This window comes from Myodes glareolus, chromosome 20 (genome assembly GCF_982192425.1).
Source record: "Myodes glareolus chromosome 20, mMyoGla1.1, whole genome shotgun sequence".
Lineage (NCBI taxonomy): Eukaryota > Metazoa > Chordata > Mammalia > Rodentia > Cricetidae > Myodes > Myodes glareolus.
The window spans coordinates 47,877,510-47,898,432 of NC_142045.1; positions in this window are offsets into that span (position 1 = coordinate 47,877,510).

Here is a 20,923-nt window from a genome sequence, read left to right on the forward strand (position 1 = left end):
AACATTTACAATACCATAATTAATGAAACTCGGTCTTTGTAGTCTCATTGCCATCTCTCACTCTCAACACTCTCCGTGTCTGCGGCAAAGGCTTTGGTGCTGCTCAGGGAGTCAGCTGGGCGGCTTTGGGGATGCATAGGAATTCGGGGATCCTGGAGACCTAGCCTGAAGCCCCAGAGGTCTCTAGCTTTGGTTTCCTGAGTCTTTGACATCGGCAATGAGGGAGAGACGGCAAGGACAATGCGAGGATCCAGCCAGCATATACCAGGACATCTCTCGATTCAAATGTTGAACTTCTTTTCTGCTGGTTGAAAAATGGCAAGTTCCCTTAGATCTTACTAAACTTTCTCCAGTGCACACACGTGGTCTGCCACGAGGTCCTTTCGGTTTGCTGGATGCAGTAAATTGAAGTTACAGTTAATCCAGCAACATCAGCCACGTTCACCACACTGAAGAGTCTGACGTGTCAACTTTTGTCCTCTGCTGATATGCATAATAAACAGGATTTCTCCTATTTACATTTCTATATGAATTTAATATAGAATTCTACTCTACCAATTTAAAGTAGAAAGGAAAAGACAGGGAGAGATCTGTGAGGGGGTTGGGGAGACAGAGAGAGAGAGAACCCACAGGCTCACACCGGAGATGAGTTTGGTCATATTCAACATATCCCACCTTATTGAACATCTTGAAGTGTTCAGAATCCAGTGGTGTTCTGCAAAGGTCCAGATGTGTATGGCCAGGTGCCTCGCTCGCAATATTTAAACCCATTTTATGGAGGATTTAATCCATCTTTGGAATCACTGACTTTGGAATGCATTCCTTGAGAGGCCAACTGAGATGATACAAAACAGGTCCAAAGATGATGTTCAAAGATGCCATTTATGGCTTGGCAGCAAACGGCTGAGGAGAGAAAGATGGGGGCGGGGGCTTTGCGGAGTCATTTCAATGTGCCCTGTTCTAGAGCACAAGGGGACTCTTGAAATTTCATAATCATAGGATCTTTTTATTCATTTCCCAAAGAGCATGTTTTTGAGTCAGTGTATAATATAGCTATTTGTTCTCTTGAACACATCTTAGGGAGGCACAAGGAGTTAGGAAAATGAGCCCATTGTTTTTTAAAATTAGTGACAAACTTCAAAATAATTCCAAACAAACCTCAAATAAAACACTCTCCCCCTACTGTGAATCCCATTTAAGCTGTTTGGGTCAGTCTGTTTTAATGAGCCTCATTCATGCTGACACGTCCACACACTTCAGACAAAGACAACTGTACCTCTAAACCCATTTGAAAGTGATGGATGACTGTCAGCTTTGTGAGCCGAGCATGTGGCGGCTTGATAGCACAGTGAAAGCAATCGCCGAGTGCGAGTCTGTTTCTTTTGGCAACGGAAGGGGTTGCTAATGGATTCATCATTTTCTGTTAAGCATGAATGTCAAACAAAAAAACATTTAGGGCTCTATTCAGCAGAGTTTCCGGCTTGATGCTTGCCAGCCACGAAGGCCCTGTGACTTGGAACCTGCACAGCCCAAGCCTGATTTTTCTATTTCCCAAGTTCTGGGGAGCTAGAGCCCCAGAACCTGGAATTCTGCCAATGGTTCCTTCTTCCTCCTCTTCCTTCTTCTGCCCCTCCTCCTCTCCCTCTTCTATGTCTTTTCCACTCCTCCTCTTCCTTTGCCTACTGTTTTCCCGCCCCCTTCTCCCTTCCTCCCGCATCTCCTATCCTTCTCCTGCTCCTCCTCCCTTCCTTCCCCCACTCCTCCTACTCCTCTCTTTCTTCTCCTCTTCTCTTACCCCCACTCCTCCTGCACCCTTTCCAACCCCTCCTGTTCCTTCTCTTTCTCTACTTCCTCCTTTCCTTCTTTCTTTTTTCTCTTCCTCTCTCCCTCAGAAGCACACAGGAAGTCCATCCACAGAGGGGTGGTTGGGTAAGCATTGGGTCTATGCCCAGTGGAGCTTGTGTCTTGGAGCTGCCTGGATAGGTAGGCATTGCCCATGTTTATGATTATGGGAACCATAAACAAGCAATGTGCTCTGAACTTGCTCTATACCCAGAAAATGAACCCAAAGGTAGACGTTGAGACATCCAGGCTTTTGAAAAGTAATGTTGTTCTCTGAATGGAACATGAGAGGGCTTGAGGGGAATGCTGACTTTGACCCAGAGCTCTTATTGTATCGTTGACTACAGAAGAACCTCCTTCTGTGGGAGATGGCTCCTTCAGCCACATCCACAGTGGGCAGAGGTAGGAGCTGAGCCCTGGAGTCACTATGGGGCTGGCCTGGCTCTTGGAGCCAGCTGTGACATCTTGGACAAGTTTCCAACTGCCTCAATGCCTCCGTTTCTGAACACTATTCTTTGGGAGGTGAAATGAGATCAAATGACATCAATAGTCTAAATGATAAATTCGCACAGTAGAATATTGATTGAATTATCTTAGTGGAATGAGTTCATAATGAAAGCCAGGAGGCTGTGTGATGTGCATGGAACACAGAACACGGCTGCTGCCCACGAGCTGCTCTGCACATCAAGTTGGTGCTCCCTCTTTCTGGGCCCAGCTCCTACTCTGCCCACTGTGGATGTGGTCGAAGCAGCCATGCTCCCCCAGAAGGAGGTTCTTCAGTGGTCAGTGACAGAAAAAGAGCTGGGTCTTCTGTCTCTGGTCCCCAGCGTGCTGCAGTTAGAGCACACGTTCACCCACATGTGGCTTCTGAAGTGGGTGCTCCGCTCCAAACCCTGGTCCTCCTGCCCACACAGCTCGCATTATCCCGTTGTGCCTTCCCCTCAAGCTTCAACTTCGTGCTTTCCTTAGGAGCTAGTGATTTCACAAGGGGCAGCTGGACTTAGGCACAGGCTGGATACCTGTGAACTAAGAAGGGAAATGGGATATGAAGAAGGTCTACTTTAACCTCTGTGGGTGTGGTTTGTGTGTCTCTCATCTTTAATTCTCAGTGGTATTTGGAGGAAAATTAGAATAAGTTGTGAAGCATTGCCAGGGCCTTGTAAATGACAGGACTACACGTGATTTAATGTGACAATTATATTTGTGCCTCAGCTTAGGGAATGAAGTTAGGCATTGAAAAGGTAAAAATGATGGTCTTATTTGAAGACACACCATCTAAATTATCAAATGCACCTTCCTCCGAAAGCCTCCTCAACCACCTACCGAGAGTCAATCACGATTTCTCTCATTTGTTTGCATGTTTATAACACACCCACATTTACTGTGACCAGGCTCATCTTGACAGTGACTAACGCTCCGAAGAGCTCAGGTAATACGTGTTGAATTTAGTAGATGCTTCTCTGGAAAATAGAGAAAGTTGCTCTACTGCCAGACTTGTTCTACCTACCTGTGAACTCTGCACTGATTTAGTCGCTGCTTACGTGACGTTTTCATCAAATTAAGTAACATTTGTTAACTCATTTTGCTCAGTTTTCCATGCCCCTATCTCTCAAAATACAGCTGAACTCCACCGAGAATGACCTACACATTCATACATTGCATCAGGGGAGCTGCATCCCAGATGTCGTTTTAACCTGAAGAAATGGCCAGATCCCATTCCACGGGGCTGATTTCAATGTGGAATTTTCAGAATGATGAGGCCAGATTTAGCTGGTAGCAATTATTGGCGCACTTCACATGAGCTCAACATGAAGAATAAAACTGAACTAAGATTAAGTCTCAAATAGTAAGAGAGGGTGGGGGAGAATGAAAAGAGAGGCCAAAAGAGTTTGAAGAGCAGAAAAGGACCAGTTATCTGCAGGAAGCTGGTGTTCTTATGTGAGATGTGCACAGCCCAGCCTGGGTTAAAATGTTATCTCTATGTGATCTGCAGAATTTTGCTCTTGACTGCACCAACCGCAGAACAGTGAATTAAAGTCTTAAGGAGAAAAATCAATAAGAGGGAAGAAAAGATAAAAGCAATAAGACTATAGGGCATTTCAAAAACCAAGTAGAAGTCTCATAAATGGTCATGGAGGACCAACCAGTATTTAGAAGGGTTTAACAGGAATCCCAATAGGGGCAGCTCTGTGGGTCACCCTAGGGGAACTGAAAAGCTTCCGTGTGGTTTATAGCGTTACCTGGCTTTTCACACCAGTATGTGACAGATGGGAACAGAGAGTGTCTGAAAAACAGCATGAAGCCAAATCTGGTTGCCAGGCACCTTGATGGCAAGAGTTTTATTGGAAAGGAATTTTGAGAGCACTGGAGCAGCGCCCCTGGTGAAGCAGTTTCCGAGGCTGCCCCTTGCTACAGCTTCTATTTTATTTCTAAGCTGGAAATTTCTTTGACCCTTATGCCAAACAGATGACACAGTCACTTGGTCCCAATAACCGCAATGCCTCCTCTCCTCCAGACTTAAAAACCTGCAAATGATGTCTTCCTGAACTATCATATGAGGAATTCATTCCAAATGCAGCCATTTTCTATTTAAATGAGAAGACAGATGAAGTAAAAACATCAATGAAAGGAGGGGAGTAGGTTGGAGAAAGTGGGTGGAGGGTGTTTCTACCGGTCCCAACATGTTAAGCAAAACCCAGAGTTTAGGAATCTAGATTTCAGGACATTGACAGTAAAAGAAGTAGATATGACCATCCCCTGAAGGATCCACGCAGGGAGAGCATTTGGCACTGCGTGCATACATCTAACCATGAGTTGATTTGCGTGTGAGGTCTGTCTTGCATATTCATCCTGCCATAAATGCTTTTAGAAAATCCGGTAAGGCCACCAGGAATATTCCTAATCAGGAAGAAAAACAAAGTGTGTGTTACGATGGAAGTGTAAAGGAAAGTTCAGGGATTGTGAGTTTAGAGATCTTCTCATAGAGACACATGCGTACGTCTTGCCACTAAAGCACAGCCCAAAATCTGAAGCCCAGGAGGAAAGACATGGTCAGGGAAGGGGTTTGGGTTCTGATAGGTCGAGTAAGGTTGGCTCCATCAGATTCCAGAGGAAGAACTGTGGGTGCCAGTGCCAGGGCTGCTGAGTAAGGGGGCTTTTGTGTGTCTGTGTGCAGTAGAAATGCGGAAGAACACAGATAATCCATTCTCCTCACGCTTTTATCCCAGCCCGCAGTGCATTCTGTCCTCAGACCCTCAGCTCAAGGCTAACCCTACTCCAGGCTTTCAGTGACCACCACTGGCCATCTGTGTAATCAGTCTATTGAGCCAGGGCCTTTCTGGTGGCCTCTGAACCCCTGTCTTCACTGCATGAAATCTTGTGTCAACGACCCATCTGTCTGGAATGAGCATCTGCACTGCCTTGGCCAGCCCCACCTCCAGAGCCACGAGCTTATTCTGCTCTTTCTTTGTTGGCGCCTCAGGGCAAAGTCCTTCATTTATATTGCCTCTAATTTTCCCCACCACCTACAAGGCTGTTATTCACATTCAAAAAGGAGGAATCCAGGGCTCAGTGGAGTGAGCTGTACAAGGAACCCAAAGCCATGGAATGAATGAAGATGGCTTAAACAGAAACTCACCTCTCTAGCCCGCCTTCTCTTTCTTCTACTCCCACAGTTCTTCTCCCAGGAGAGGAGGGTAACGGACAGCCAGGTATCCCTTCCAGGCTCTCTGGGTCGGCGCGGGTTCCTCCTTGCTCCTGGGAGGCAGCAGGCCTTCACCATACAGAGGATCATTTCATCTCTCTCCACACACCTTGGGTAGAACACACTCCCACAGCCTGACACACCTGAAAAGGCCTGCCTTCAGTGCACACCTCATCTGGGGGTTCCTCCACATCTCCCTGGGCTCCCCAGCCAGCCTTACTTCACAAAACAACAGGCAAGCCTGCCCAGGTTCTGAATGAAATATATCTTCTCTTAAAAATTCCCTAGAAAACTAAGATATTCTTTTGTGAACCATTTTAAAAATGTGGTTTGGCCCAGGTGACCACTGTTTCTGGAAAGTCCGTTGGTTTCTGATGTTAGCTTGTGAATCTAATTTTTAAAAAGACCAGTAAGGAACCTTTTGGGGCTGTTGATGGGGTTGATGGGTTTGCTTGTGCTGATGCTTCAGAGAACACAACATGAACCTGCTGGATGTAGGGTGAGTCCTGTCACCATCTAAATACCATCATTTCCATCATCAGAACCATGGCGTCCCAACAAGGAGAGGCTGAGGGGGAGGAGCAGTGAGAAGTCCTCGCTGACCTGGCCTGGAGCAGGGATGGTTCTCACAGGACCAGAGGAGGGGATGGGGCTGAATGTTCAACAGGCCTGAACTTGTTGGCTGCTCACTTGCTAGCTCTTTTCCTCCGTGTGTGTGTGTGTGTGTGTGTGTGTGTGTGTGTGTGTGTGTGTGTGTGTGTGTGCGCGCGCACGCGCGCGCACATATGGAGGATAAAAACAGATGTGCTTATCATCCCCCAGTGTGGCGGTCCTGTCTGAGTTTATGAAGTAAGGTGAGAAATGAACTCTCAGGACCACACGGCCAGCATACTCAGTCTGGGGAAGATGGCTTCTGGCAAAAGCTGAAAGATTTATTCCCGTGGCTTGGAAGCCTATGGGTTAAGAAGCAAGATGTCTGAATCTGCAGAGCAAAGTAATACAAAAGAGAAGTCGAATTAGGATTCTTCCAAATATAAATGAGAGAACACAGACTGCTTATTAGGGACACTGTCAGTTTCTGGAAGACATCATTGTGCTCAGAGAAAACTAGTGAGAAGAGCTGTGTCCCCCATCAGAAGCCAGATCGTAAATGGATGAAGGGAAGCATCTAACCCTGAGACAGTCAGAGGCTGAGAATCAGCATTAATGTGACAGATGACAGGAAGTACATAACCATTTATGTTATCCATTTATCTTATCTATGCCTCAAGCTAGAGTCCTTGTATACACCATAGGCTAGAGCCCTAAGGAAATTCAAATGCTGTTTACATTGGGAAAGAGAAAAGGGGAAAAATAATAACAACTTCACACAAAGCAACCCAATGGTCAATAATTAGAGGACAGATTTAGGAAAAATATTCTATTCTTTACAAATGGACTACTAATAGTCTCAAAGTTTTTATTATACAAGTCTTTCACTTGCTTGGTTGGAGCTATCCCAAGATATATTGATCTAAGTTATAGCAAAAGGTATTGTTTTCTTGATTTCTTTCTCAGCCTGTCATTTGTATATAGGAAAGGTACTGACTTTTATGTGATAATTTTATCAAAGTATCGTACTACTTTGATAAAAGTGTTTATCTTTATCATCTATAGAAGTTTCTTCATCAACAATTTTGGGTTGTTTTCACATAAAATTATATCATCTGCAAATTAAGATACTTTGACTTCTTCCTATTCCATTTGTAGCCCCTTGATTTCCTTCAGTTGTCTCATTGCTCTAGATGAGACTTCAAGTACGATATTGAATAGGTATGAAGAGACTGGACAACCTTGTCTTATTCATCATTTTAATGGAAATGCTAAGTTTCTTTTCATTTAGATTGATGCTGGCGGGGAGCTTGCTCTAAATTGCCTTTATTATTTAGAGGCATGTCCATTGTATCCCTAATCTCTTCAGGACTTTTACCATGATGGGACATTGGACTTTTGTTAAAAACTTTGTCTACATCTAAAGAGAAAATCATGTGTATTTTGTCTTTAAGTCTGTTTACATGGTGAATCACATTTGTTTATTTATGTACATTGAACCATCCTTGCATCTCTGGGATGTAGCCTACTTGATCGTGGTGGATAAACTGTTTGATAGGTTCTTGGATTTAATTTGCAAGTATTTCATTGAGAATTTCTGCATTTATGTTCATAAGAGATATTGGTCTGTGATTTTTCTTTTCTTTGGTGGGTCTCTGTGTGCTTTGAGACACTGAAGAAATTGAAAAGGATATCAGAAGATGGAGAGATTTTCTATGCTCATAGATCAGCAACATTAATATTGCAAAAATGGTCATCCTACTGAAAACAATCTATAACTTAACAAAATTCCCATGAGAATTCCAACACAATACTTCACAGAACTTGAAAAGACAATTTTTAGCTTCAGATAGGAACACAAAAAGATTAGGATAGCTAAAAACAAACAAACAAACCAAAACCCCTCAGAAAACACAAGTAATAAAAGAACTCCTGAAAGTACCACCATCCCTAATTTCAAGTTGTGCTGCAGTGCTGCAGCAATAAAAACAGCATAATATTGACATAAAAACAGACATGCTAACCAATAAAATAAAACTGAAGCCCTAGACATAAGTCCATACACCCTGGGACACCTGGTTTCTTGGCAAAGGATTTAAGAAGTTGTACTAAAACAAAGGCTTTAACTAATGTACTTTAACTAATGATGTTGGCCATACTAGATGCCTGCTTGTAGAGGAATGTAAATAAAACCCATTCCTATCACCCTGCATGAAACTCAGCTCCAAAGCTGTCAAAGACCTCAATATAAGGTCTGATGCCCTGACTCTGTTGGTAAAGAAAGTGGGTAACAGTCTTGAACTCATTGGCACAGAAAAAGACTGTCTAGAGAGGATGCAAATAACACAAGTATTAAGACCAACAATAAATAAATGGGACCTCCATGCAACTGAAAAGCTTCTATATGGCAAAAGACACCATCATTTGGGCAAATCAATAGTCTACAGAATGGGAAAAGATCTTTACCAATGAAGAATTAAGAAAAATGACATAACAACAATCCATTGAAAGAATGGGGTATAGAGATATGTTGGCATATAAAAGAGTTCCACAATAACCTGGAATGGAGTATAACAAAGATTTATTTATCTAGGGATAAACTCACAGGAAGAGTAGCTATCTGCAGTCCTCTGCATGTGCTGGGAACTGAAACCAAATCTATTAGCCAAAAGGCCCAAAAGTTGCAATCAAGCAACTTCCAAAATGTGCAATAAATGATAAAGACAACTTGCTACCTGGGCAATCAACCAAAGTATCATTTACAACATTGGGGCAACCAACTTTGACTAAGACCTAAAGTATCTGACAGACCATTTTCAGAGGCAGTAAAATTTGAAAGACCATCTTACCCTGTCTTGGCAAGGTTTGGCAGTCTTTTTACTTGTATCCTGCTTGTCCAGTCTGGACACCGTGCATTTTGTCAATGGTCAAAGCAAATGTAGTTCTTTGCCCAAAAACCAGTTTTGCTAAGAAGAAAACAAGCTCTAAGTGGAGTGTCTTCAGTGCCCAACATTTTCTCGGGAATAGATCAGAGCTGCCAGGACCAATCATATCTCACATCAATAAAATCCTAAGTTATTTAAATGCCATATTCTACAGTTCTTTGAAATGCTTGAAGATCACATATCTATCTGAAATATATCTCTGTACATCTAGAAAGCCTAACTAATGTAATTACAATGTTTGATTATTACAGATGGCTATTTATTAATCTGTATTTCTTAACTATACATTACATTTTTAAATGAGCTGCTCAAACACAATACTTTAAACAAAAGCAGAAAGACATATACACAATGTAGCAAATTTGCCTTAAATTTGTATCAATAGACCAACATCCATAACAATATAAAGTATTCATCTCTATATACCATATCCCCCTTTATTTATTTATCTATTTTAGAAATTGACTGTGATCATTAATCACTTTTAACCAACCCTTTTAAAAAGAAAATAAACATTTATAAACAATCATTTTGGGGATTTGGGTATAGTTTTTTTGCAAATGACTTTCTGATGTTTGTTGGGTAAGTAATTTTAGGGGTTCATGAAGACTTTTGCAGGGTCTCATAAAAATCAAACCACATTAGCCTGGAAGGAATCCACAGATTCTCATCTTCTGTGGAAACAAAAGAAGAACCTCTTTTCCAAAGCAACATATCCTTAGACCCAAATTTTGAAGTCGAGATATGTTTTGTTGGTTTAACTTACCAGCCCCCAGAATCAAATATTTCTCTGCAGTCAAAAAAAATCAATGCAAACACAATAATATACATATTAAACAATATTTACCTGGCTTATTTATCTTTACTCCTTTAATCTATGATTGTCTGTACTCTTTTATATTACTTTTCCTGTCTCTTTAAAGATTTTATTTTATTTTTTAAAACTATTTCTTTTTATAACTGACTATATTTTTTTTCCTTTCTCTCCCAAGTCTATGTACATTTGTCCAACACTGTGACCCATTCAGAAGTCTTTTTCATCTGAATCTGTCTTTATCACTTATCTATAATCATATTCTGACCAGGAACACTTCTTAAACTAAGCAGTGTGGCTAGGACTAAAGCTGTTTTGCTTTTTGACTCCACCCAGTTCAACATGGTGGAGGTCAGTTCACCACCAGCTCTGCAAGCCAAGCTCACTACCTTAACTCCAGTGACTCAATGGGTCTATGTCATCATTAAACAATTTGTAGCACTCTGCTCACAAACCCTATTTAAATGCTCCAGAGCAGGACCTCCCCCAAAGAGTCAGAGCTGTTCTGTGACACCATATGAACCAGGAAACCAGTTTTTTAAAAAAGTTGTGCAACTGCTTGCAGACAAGAAACAGAGCCTATCTGAAAAATGCTCCCATTTTTGTGGGTCTAGAAAATATTTCCACAATAGCCCAGAATGGAGTATAATAAAGGTTTATTTATCTGAGGATAAACTCACAGAAAGAATAGCAATCTGCAGTCCTCTCTGTGTGCTAGGAACCAGAACCAAATCCAGCAACCAAGAGGCCCACATGCTTTTTGCCTGCATTTATAGTACATGAGACCACACCCAAAGTGGGCTGGTATCTTAAAGGTTACTGGCTGAAGGACCTCCTACAGCAGAGATAAACAATGGGTCCTCTAAAGATAAAAAACAAATGGCTGAGAAACACTTTTAGAATATTCAGCATTCTTAATCATCAAGGAAATTCAAATCTAAACTATTTTGATTTTTCATCTTACACCAGCCAGAATGGCCAAAGTCTGTAATATAAATGATAGTGTATGCTGGCAAGGGTGTTGAGTAAGGGGAACACTGCTGCATTGCTGGCAGGAGTGAAAACTTGTATGGCCACTATGGACATCAGTGTAGTGGTTTCTCAGAAACCTGGAAATAGATCTACCCAAGATCCAGCTATACCACTCTTAGGTATATTCCCGAAGGACTCCACATTTTACTACAGAGATACTTGCTCATTCATGGACATTGCTGTTCTATTCATTGTAGCCAGAAATTGGTAACAGCATAGATGTCCACTAATAGATGAATGAATAATGAAAACATGGTACATTTACATAATGGAATGATGTGGGATTCCCCTCCGTATGCTGTGAATACCATTGGTTAATAAAGAATCTGTCTTGGGTAGAATAGAGCTAGGCAGGAAAACTAAACTGAATGCTGGGAGAAAGAAGGCAGAGTCAGGGAGATACCATGTAGCCACTTTGGGGACAGCTGAGCTGGAACCTTGCTGGTAAGCCACAACATAGTGTCAATACACAGATTAATAGAAATGGGTTAAATGAAGATGTAAGAAGTAGTCAATAAAGAAGCTAGAACTAATAGGCCAAGCAGTGATTTAATCAATACAGTTTCTGTATGGTTATTTCGAATCTAGGCAGCTGGGAACAAACAAATGGCCTCCTACAACAATGGGATATAACTCAGCTGTTAAGAAAGCAAAACATGAAACCACAAAATTTTCAGGTAAATAGTGCAACTAGGAAAAAAAAATGAAACTGAGTGAGGTAACCCAGACACCAAAAGACAAGTATTGCATGTTTCACTTCCCCATGATTGTTAGCTTTTAAGCACTCAATAGGTCTGCTACAATGCATATAATCACAGAGATTAGGTAAATAGTAAGGGACAAGAGGGGAGGGGAGGATCTCTCAAGCAAGAGGAAGTAGGATAAATAGTTTTGTGGAGACAGGAGGGACCCTGAAATGGAAGAATTAAATGGGAAGAGGGAAAGAATGAATGGAAAATGGGTGGAGATGGGAATAATTGGCATTAAGGGCCCTTTGAGGAGTCATATGGATGCCTACTATAGTTTAAGCCTCTTAAAATATATACATATACATAAGAAAGAAATCTAAATGGAGTCAACAAGTAATGTGAGATACAAAGCCCCAAATAGACATTTTTTTTTCTACCAAGTGACATCTCCAGGGCCAGGAATTTACTACTAGTAGAGTTGTTGGTCAAAGGGGTCCCATGGAAAACCCCAAACATGTTAGGCTATTGCCAAAGCTGTTGGTTTTTTGTTTTTCACAAACTGATACTAAGTCCCTATTGCTGAAAATAATACTACCATATCTTATTGACATAGCATAGTTGAGTTAGTGCTTAACTAGAACATTTACTGACCATTGTTCTGGTTCTGCAAGGTGCTCTGCAAACTACTAGATGATTAAGGTCATCACTAACCCAGCTACAAATTCTGCAATCTACAGTGACCTGCTGGTAAGATATTCTGGTGAAATAGAAGCACAAATGCTTGGGAGTAACCAACTACTCTCTGATTAAAACTAAGGCCCACTCCGTGAGGTGGAACCCATGCCTGACACTGCTTAGGTGGTCAAGAACCAGGGACTGGATAGGATATGGGCCTGAAGGAAAATTAAATCCCACTGTTTTATTAAAAACACTCCACAATAAAAATGACTCCTTTGAACCTTCTGCTCTACACAAAGACCAGTGCCTTGCTCAGCCACCATCAAAAAAACTTCGTCTTACAGTGGATAGGAACTAACAGAGACACACAACTGAAAATATGCAAAGACTGAGAGAGTTCAGAACACTCAGTTCTAGGTGGGATGTCTTCATCAACCCCTCCCCTCAGAGTTCAGTGAACTATGAAGAGGAGGTGGACAGAGTGTAAGAGCCAGAGGGGATGGAGGACTTGAAAGAAAATGTGTCCTCCAGACACAGCAGGACTGACACACATAGAAACTCTCAGAGACCATGGCAACATTCACAGGCATGCACAAGTTCAAGCCAGACAGTGTTTCAACTCTACAAGGGGACAGTGGACACAGGTTTCCATCCCTAACCAAGAAGCTATTGCCACCTCACATCCACTTGCAAAGAAAAGTTAGTTCTCTTCACTGGAGTCTCACTGGGTCCTTTCCCAGCAGTACATTCCAGCACAGGAAAAAACTTAGGGTATTTTTGTAGACTTTTGCCCCATATCACTTTGTTTGGGCATATATTTTTTATTTATTGTCCTTTTGCTTATACATTATAGTTTCTGACTTTGTGTTTTATGCATTTGGGTTTGTGTGTGTGTGTGCATTTAATCTGCTTTTCCTTTTTTATTATGTTTTTGTTTGCTTTTGAGAATAAAGAGAAAAAAGGGTATGGAATTGTGCGCGTGGGAAGATGGGGAGGATCTAGTAGGCGTTTGGAAAGGAGGAACTGTTCAGAATATATTGTATGAGATTTTATTTTCAACAAAGCCCTCAAACATACTACTACTATGTCCCTACTAACATTATATTGTAGAAGGATGCACATATAACATTCTTGAGAAGTATTTATGATATAGTGGTAACAAAGATAGAATTATTAATTATAGAATAATAATTTTGTTATAAAAGTTATCAATTACCCATGAAAATGGCACATTGAAATTGTAATAAGCTATGGCTATCTTTAGAGGAGACATTCAAATTATTTTTACCTTTCTGATTTTCTGTGCTTTTCCTCCACCAAAGTTTTCTTATGGTGCACATGGGTTATTTATAAAATCTGAATCTTACGAGAGTTTAATAAAAGAACCCCAGCTCTGTGAAGATGGGAACCAGAGTGATATCTATCATTAGACTGTCTGTGTGACGGGAGAGGGGCTGTTTTCTTTTTGAAATTATCTTTCTTTCTTTCATTAAAATATCATTTTGAATAAAATGACAAAGACAGCAGATAGTAACTTAAAGTGCATTGACTTGGGAAAAAGAAATGTGGTAACCCTTTGTCAACACGGTTCCTTAACACATTTTCCTACATGTCTTCAAGATCCGGAAGTCTAGAATCAACTGCAATAAATATTTTATAATTTACCATGAAAGTCTCACACATGCATCTGAAACAGCTATGCTGAGTATTCCTTCTGCTCTGTTGCGTTTTGGCTGGAGTTTTGTAATTCTTTCTGCTCCACAGGATCAAGGCTTTGGATGGATCCAGGATCCAGTGGCTTTGGAAGGTATTCCTGCCTTCCTGTGTGATCGGAACCCTTAGTGCATGCAGTCCCCATGCACCACTTGTACCATTCTGTTGATGTAAGCATGAGCATCTAAGTGTCGATAAAACACATACATCTTACTTTTATACTTGAGTGATATTATCCGAGGAACCACTGTAGAATGGTCTCAGTGCTCCCCTTCTGTATTTGCTTTTGTATAAGCATGTATGTATTTATGTATTATTAATGTGTGGTGAGTGTATCATTTTCTTTTAAACGTAATTGATTTGGCTTTCAGGCACTTCACCTGATTTCAGCCTTCTACAAGACTTTTGCTGGCTCGTAAAGGGGACCAAAATGGTCCTACTTAATTCTATTCTTGTGTTTGAACTGCATAACAATACTTTAATTCATGAAAGAACTATCGTGTCTCTTTATGAGACATGACTTAAGTCTCATTGTCTTCTTTTATCCATCTAAAGCTCTGTTTCAAATCTAACTCTTCGATGTGTTTTCCCCATGTTTTCCAGAATCCAGGCTTAGTTTTTTTTTAAATAAAAGGAAAAACAACATTAAAAATGAGAGGGTAGGTGGAGCCCAGTGGTACAGGCCTCCAGTCACAGAACATGGGCGGGAGAGGCAGAAAGAGAAGTTCAAAGAAAGTCTGGGCAACATGAGACTGTCTCGAAAAAAATGGAAAAAAGATATATAAATGATTAATTCAAGATGAATTCTTTGGAGAAAAGTTACATTCTCTTTTAATATATTATGAAAGATAAATCGTAACCAGGGCTAATTAAAATGTTGGACAGGATCTATAATTATATCTGATATGACAGAAAGAATTTCAATTTAATAACCATAATAATTGATATTCTAAATGTATATATTAAATACTTAATAAAGCATTTTAACATAGTGCACAGTGTGTTAATCAAGTAGCATAACCCTGTAGAAGTAGTAGGGTCCAGTGGTGGGTGGATAAATCCACCAAAGAGGACGTCCAACCGTGGGAAGAGAAAGTGCTTTGCACCCAAGACTCAGTAAAGGTTGAGTGTTCTAAGGCTTGTGGAAACAAGCTCACTAACCTTAGAAGTTCACCAGGGGGGGGGGGGCAGGTGCTACTTGATGTGAAAGGATTAAGGTTCATTCATTTCTGCATTGTGTGTGTGTGTGTGTGTGTGTGTGTGTGTGTGTGTTTCCCTATGTGCACTCATGTCCAGGTATAGCTGCCCATGTGGAAGTCAATTCATGACATCTAGTATTATCTTCCTTTACTGATTTTCACCTTATTCTTTGACTGAGTTGAAAGCTTACTCTCTTGGCTAGACTGACCAGCCGTCTATCTCTACCATACCAACACTAGAATTACAGATGTGCACAGGTTGCTGGCTCTTTTGTGGGTGCCGGGCACATGAACTTGGGTTCTCTTGCTTGCACAGCTACCCTTCTTACTCACTGAGCCATTTCTCCAGCCCTTGGTTTTTCTAAGCCAGGAGATAGAAATAATCATCCCAAAGGGCTTATCAGTCTTGGCTCTGGTAGTATTTGATGTTTGTAATGTGATCTGACTGAGTACGAGAGAATTTCTCTACTGGAAAAGAACCTGTTCTTATTTTTCTATTTCATTACACTCAAACTTTCCTTCCGATTCCCTGGGGACTCGGGTCTTAGTGCAGACACAGACCTTGTTCCCACTGCTCCTTCCAGTCTTCCCTTCCAGCATATCTCCATCCCAAGCCACAAGAACACTTGCTGCCAGGACCCCCAAGTGGCATCGCTGGGCTAGGATACAGGTAGGCAATTTTCACTATTCTTCCTGTCCTTTGATTTAGTGTCTCCAGACTTACTCACTGTCCTGCTGCAGCCTACCTGCAGGAACTTCTTCTTTTACCCCACCTCCATTCTCTGGGGATGCTTTTGGTGTGAACCCAAGTCCCCCCAGCTCTCTCTTGAAGGCCTTCTCAGTCTTCCTAGGCCATTTCCACTCCCTTTTGCCACCCACTGATCTGCAAAAACACTCCCTGCCAGGGTCCCCCAGTCACCACACGTCCTAAGTGAGCAACAGCAAACAATGAACACAACACCCATCCTCCAAAGATAAGACCAGATACCTGCATAGCTACACAAAGAAACGCCCCCAAACGTCATGGCTCCAGGTACAGAAATCCCAACACAAAAACACAAACATGAACAACCAAAGCAACGTGCCTCCTCCACAAGCCAGCAACCGTATTGTGTTAAACCCTGAGAAAAGCAATTTAGCTGAGGCACAAGACAAGGAAATCAAAACAGCAATTATAAACATGGCTCAGGATCTGCACGGCAAAGGAGGTGGCAAGAATGGAAGGAACTGGGGTGATGGATGAAGCCAAGGAAACAGTGTCCTCCAGGTACAACAGGGCTGATGCCTGTGTGAACCCTCAGAGACTGTGCCAGCACACCTAAGACCTGTACAGGTTCAAGCCGGATCCCAGCACCGAGGAGAGAAGTAGACAGGCCTCCTACCCATAATGAAGAAGCCATTTGTCATTGATACCTGCTGGCAAAGTTTTATCAAATGGTGTGCCACTGGGTACATACTCCAGGGCAGGTCCCATGTCCAGTCCTAGGTGGCCACAGGAAACAAAGTCGCTGTGGATTTCTTGTTTCATTTTTGCATCTTTTGATGGTCTTTTGCAGTTTTGATTTTTGTTTGTGGGTTTTGATTTGTTTTGGCAGAGAAAGGGGGGGAAAGAACATACAGTTGGGTTAGTAGAAAGGTGGGGGAATCTGGGAGGAGCTGCTGAGGGGAAGGAACACAATAAAAATATATTGTATGAAAAAATTTAAATTAAGAAAAAGCCAAAAATATTCCTCAGAATCATGCAAATTCTCTTTTTTTTCTGTTTCTTTTCAAGTTCTCAGTAGTTCTTCAACACATTTGACTGAGTTAACAAATAAAAACAAAAATATTTCAAACCTTTAAAATTTATTATAGAGAACTTCAAACATGATCCGAGACTATTACAATAAATTCCTATGCGCCAGTTGCTCAGATTCAACACCCCGTCATTGTGTTATTTTCCCAATTGTCATGTCAGTCACTCGCAAGAGAAACCTAAGGGAAGAGGGATGTATTGAGGTTCGTGATTTAAGATAAAGTTCATCATGTCAGGGCAGACATAGGGCAGCTGGTTACATTCCTTATAGTCAGGAAGCAAACAGAGAAGAACATCTTCTACTCCCTTTTTAGTCACCCTGAGATCCCAGCCCATGAGATGGAGCCGCCCACAGTTAAGGGTGTCTTCTTAATTAAGCCTCTTTTTCACTACCCTCCCATAGGACACCAGAAGGATCTCTCCTGTGTGGTCCCCTGCTCCCCTTGTTACTCTGTTAAAGTAAATACAGATATCCTATTATTTTATCTGTGAGTATTTGAGGATGTCTCTCAGCAAAAATAAGGACCATAACATATTTTTTGCTCTTAGACCCCTGGTCAAGGATGTCAGGGTGTGGGATGTGATGTTTGTGTAGGGTAGAATCCTAGTTGTGTCCACGAGCTGCCACCGTCTCATACATTTCCCGAGCCGCGCTCCAGCCACGTTCCCCTGGAGCTTGTCTCTTTTCATGTGGTGTTTGTTAAGATTCTTTCTGTACAGGTTTTCAGGCATGAATATAGCTGTTTGTGTGTCTCGGGTGTTAACTGGGATGGTTTCTGGTCCCTGTTTTCCTGTAAATTGAGAGTTTGACAGACAGGCTTGATCAGATCCGGGTTTGACTCTCCTCAGTGAGACTATTTCCTAAGTGGTACTGTGTAATGCCTGGTTGTCTCTCTTTTTGAGATGTTAGCAGGTATTAATGATCCTTGCCAAGTCCCATTAATTCATTAAAAGCATCAGAATCCACTGTTCTATTTTTCCTTCTTCATTTACCAGCTTAAATACCTCTCTAAAGAAATATTCCTCACCAGCTCCTATTTACTTTGGGGTATCCCCTGTAATTAAGGCTGAACCAACGTTAACTCTTTCTCCTTTTAACCAGTTTCCAGAATAATGAGCTGGATTTCTATTGTTCTCCAAAAGGAGTTGATGAATTTCTGAAAGTGTCATTACCCCCTGGAAAATGTAAGTGTACCTGGAAAGTTTCAAGTCATCACATTTTCCTGTACAGCAGTGGCACCCGAAGGACTTCTGTCTGGGCAGCAGGGGGCTGGGTTGGCTCCAGCTTTGGAGCTGTCCTCTGCTTTTCAGTGATCTGAAATGAGGAGTAAGACCCCCCCACCCACCCACCCACCAACAGTTCTTTCTGCTTACAGTTCAGAGTTAGGGTGGCTGGCACGGGCTTGTTGGCTTGCTTTTACTTAAACTGTCCTTACAGCATCCGCCTTTGTTTTACAAATACAAAAAACAAGTCAAAAACATTTCTTGTTCTTTGTAGTAGCTTTCTTGGCCCTTTGAGTATATTCTATATTCTAGAAGAAATGAATATTCAAAATGACATGTTGTAAATGTTCCAGTGATTTTTCTCTTCCGCAACAAATACCTAACTCTCTCTCTCTCTCTCTCTCTCTCTCTCTCTCTCTCTCTCTCTCTCTCTCACACACACACACACACACAAACACATTTATCACTATACATTTTCTTTCCACCTTGCCCTAGCATTGTACACTGATCCGAACTCCACAGTCTCCATGGAATACCTCACATTCCTTCCCATTGTTCCATTGTGTAACTATGGCAAACTTTATTTAACTCTTCCAGGTTGGCCTTAGCTGTTGACAGTAGTTGGCAATTTTTAATGCTTTTACAAACCAAGTCAATGAGTGGTTTTGTGCATTCTGCGTATTTGGATGTCACCTTTTGCTCATGTGTACTTGTGATGGATATCACAAGTACACATGATGGATAACTCAGCAGATTTAACTGGCTTTTTTTTTTTTTTGTAATGAAGAAAGCTGAGCATATTCTCTTATAACGCAGGACCAATTATGTGTCATTTTTGCAGAAGCTAGCTCATCTAATTTTTATAGGTGTTTGAGCTTTCAACTTCCCAAGAGTTGGAAGTATTTTATATATTGGGCTACTAAGTCTTTGTTAGGTAAGTGGCAACTATTGTCCTCAGTTTGCTACTGGAAGCTTTATTTTTCCTTCTTTTAGTATTTTTTCATTATATATATTATATAAGATGGGGTTTTATATAGCCTAGGCCTGCTTTGACCTGGATATGTATCTGGGGATGACTTTGAACTTCTAATCTTCCTGCCTCCGCTTCCCAATTCCTGGTAATACAGGGTTGCATCAATAAGCCTAGTTTTTTGCGTCTATTTGTTTTCTTACTACTTTTTTCTTTTAAAAGATTTTTAAAAGTATGTCTGTCTTTTGTATGTTGTGTAGGCACTTGAATACAGGTACCTGCAAAAGGTGGGTGTCAGGGTCTTTAGAGCTACTAAACAGGGACACGAGAAGCCAAACTCAGGTCTCTATGTCCCACATCTTTTCACCTGCTGAAGTGTTTATTTTGCTATAGAAAATTTGAAAACCATGCATTCTTTTGTTTTAAAATTGAAAATAGATTCTTCTCTGATATAGTTCATCCCGACCACAGTTTCCCTTCCCTCCACTCCTCCCAACTCCTCCCACTTCCCCTCTGCTCTAGATCCTCCATTTTCCTTCAGAAAAGAGCAGGCCTCCAAGAGGCCAAACAGGACAAAACAAAATACAGTAAGACAAGGCAAAGCCCTTATACCAATGCTGGACAAGGCAACCCAACAGGAGGAAAAGAGTCCTATGAGCAGGCAAAAGAGTCAAAGACACACCTGCTCCCACAGTTAGGAGTCCTACAGAAACACCCAGCTAACAGCCACAATATATATGCAGAGACCTGGTACAGACCCCTGCAGGCACTATATTTGCCGCTTCAGTCTCTGTGAGCCCATGAGAGCCCTGCTTAGCTGATTCAGTGGACCAAGTTCTCCCAGTATTCTCAACCCCTCTGACTCATATAGTCTTTCTACCCCTGTTCCGAAGAATTCCCTGAGCTCTGAGGGAAAGGACCCCATGGAGACCTCCAATTTAGAATATCTCTCCAAATAATGTCTGGCATCTGCTTCCATCTGCTGCCCAAGGAAGACTCTCTGATGACCACTGGACAAGGTACCTATCTTGAGTATAGCAAAAATATCATTAGTAATCATTTCATTGGTATTATTTATTTATTTATAGACCAGTCATGTTTGGTTATACCCTAGGTTTCTAGGCTATTTAGTCTCTTGTTCTTTGCCATCCAAGCAGTTTTGGGTATGGACTACCTCTCATGGAGTGGGCCTCAAGTTAAATCAGACATTAGTTGGCCGATCCCACCAGTTCTGCGCCACCATTGCCCTAGCACATCTTGCAGGCAGGGCGGATTGTAGATCAAGGGATTTATGGCCAGCTTGGTGTCCACATTTCTCTTTTGATAGCCTGTGGAGTATCTTTCTACACCAAAGAGAATAGAACATGGGGGTGAAGTCTCCATGCAGGCACCCACTTAACCTCTCCACATTCAATGAACTGTGTGGATAGAGCAAAGCATGCCCTCATTAATCTGTGGAGGGCACTGCTCTGTTCTGTCATCAGCCTGGGTTGTTTGGAGATCTACATTGGACCCTCCTCTGCTAACCAAATACAGCACTGGCCCACCACTGGGAACCTTGCCTGGTAGAAGAGATAGCCTGTTGAGATTCCTCATACCCCATTACTAGGAGTCCTCACTAGGATCATCCCCATAGAATCCAGGAAGTTTCTACCGAACTAGGTTTTCACAGCACCCCTTAAGGCCCCCTGTTCTAGTTGTCTCCCCCGAACTCTCTTTCTCCATCCC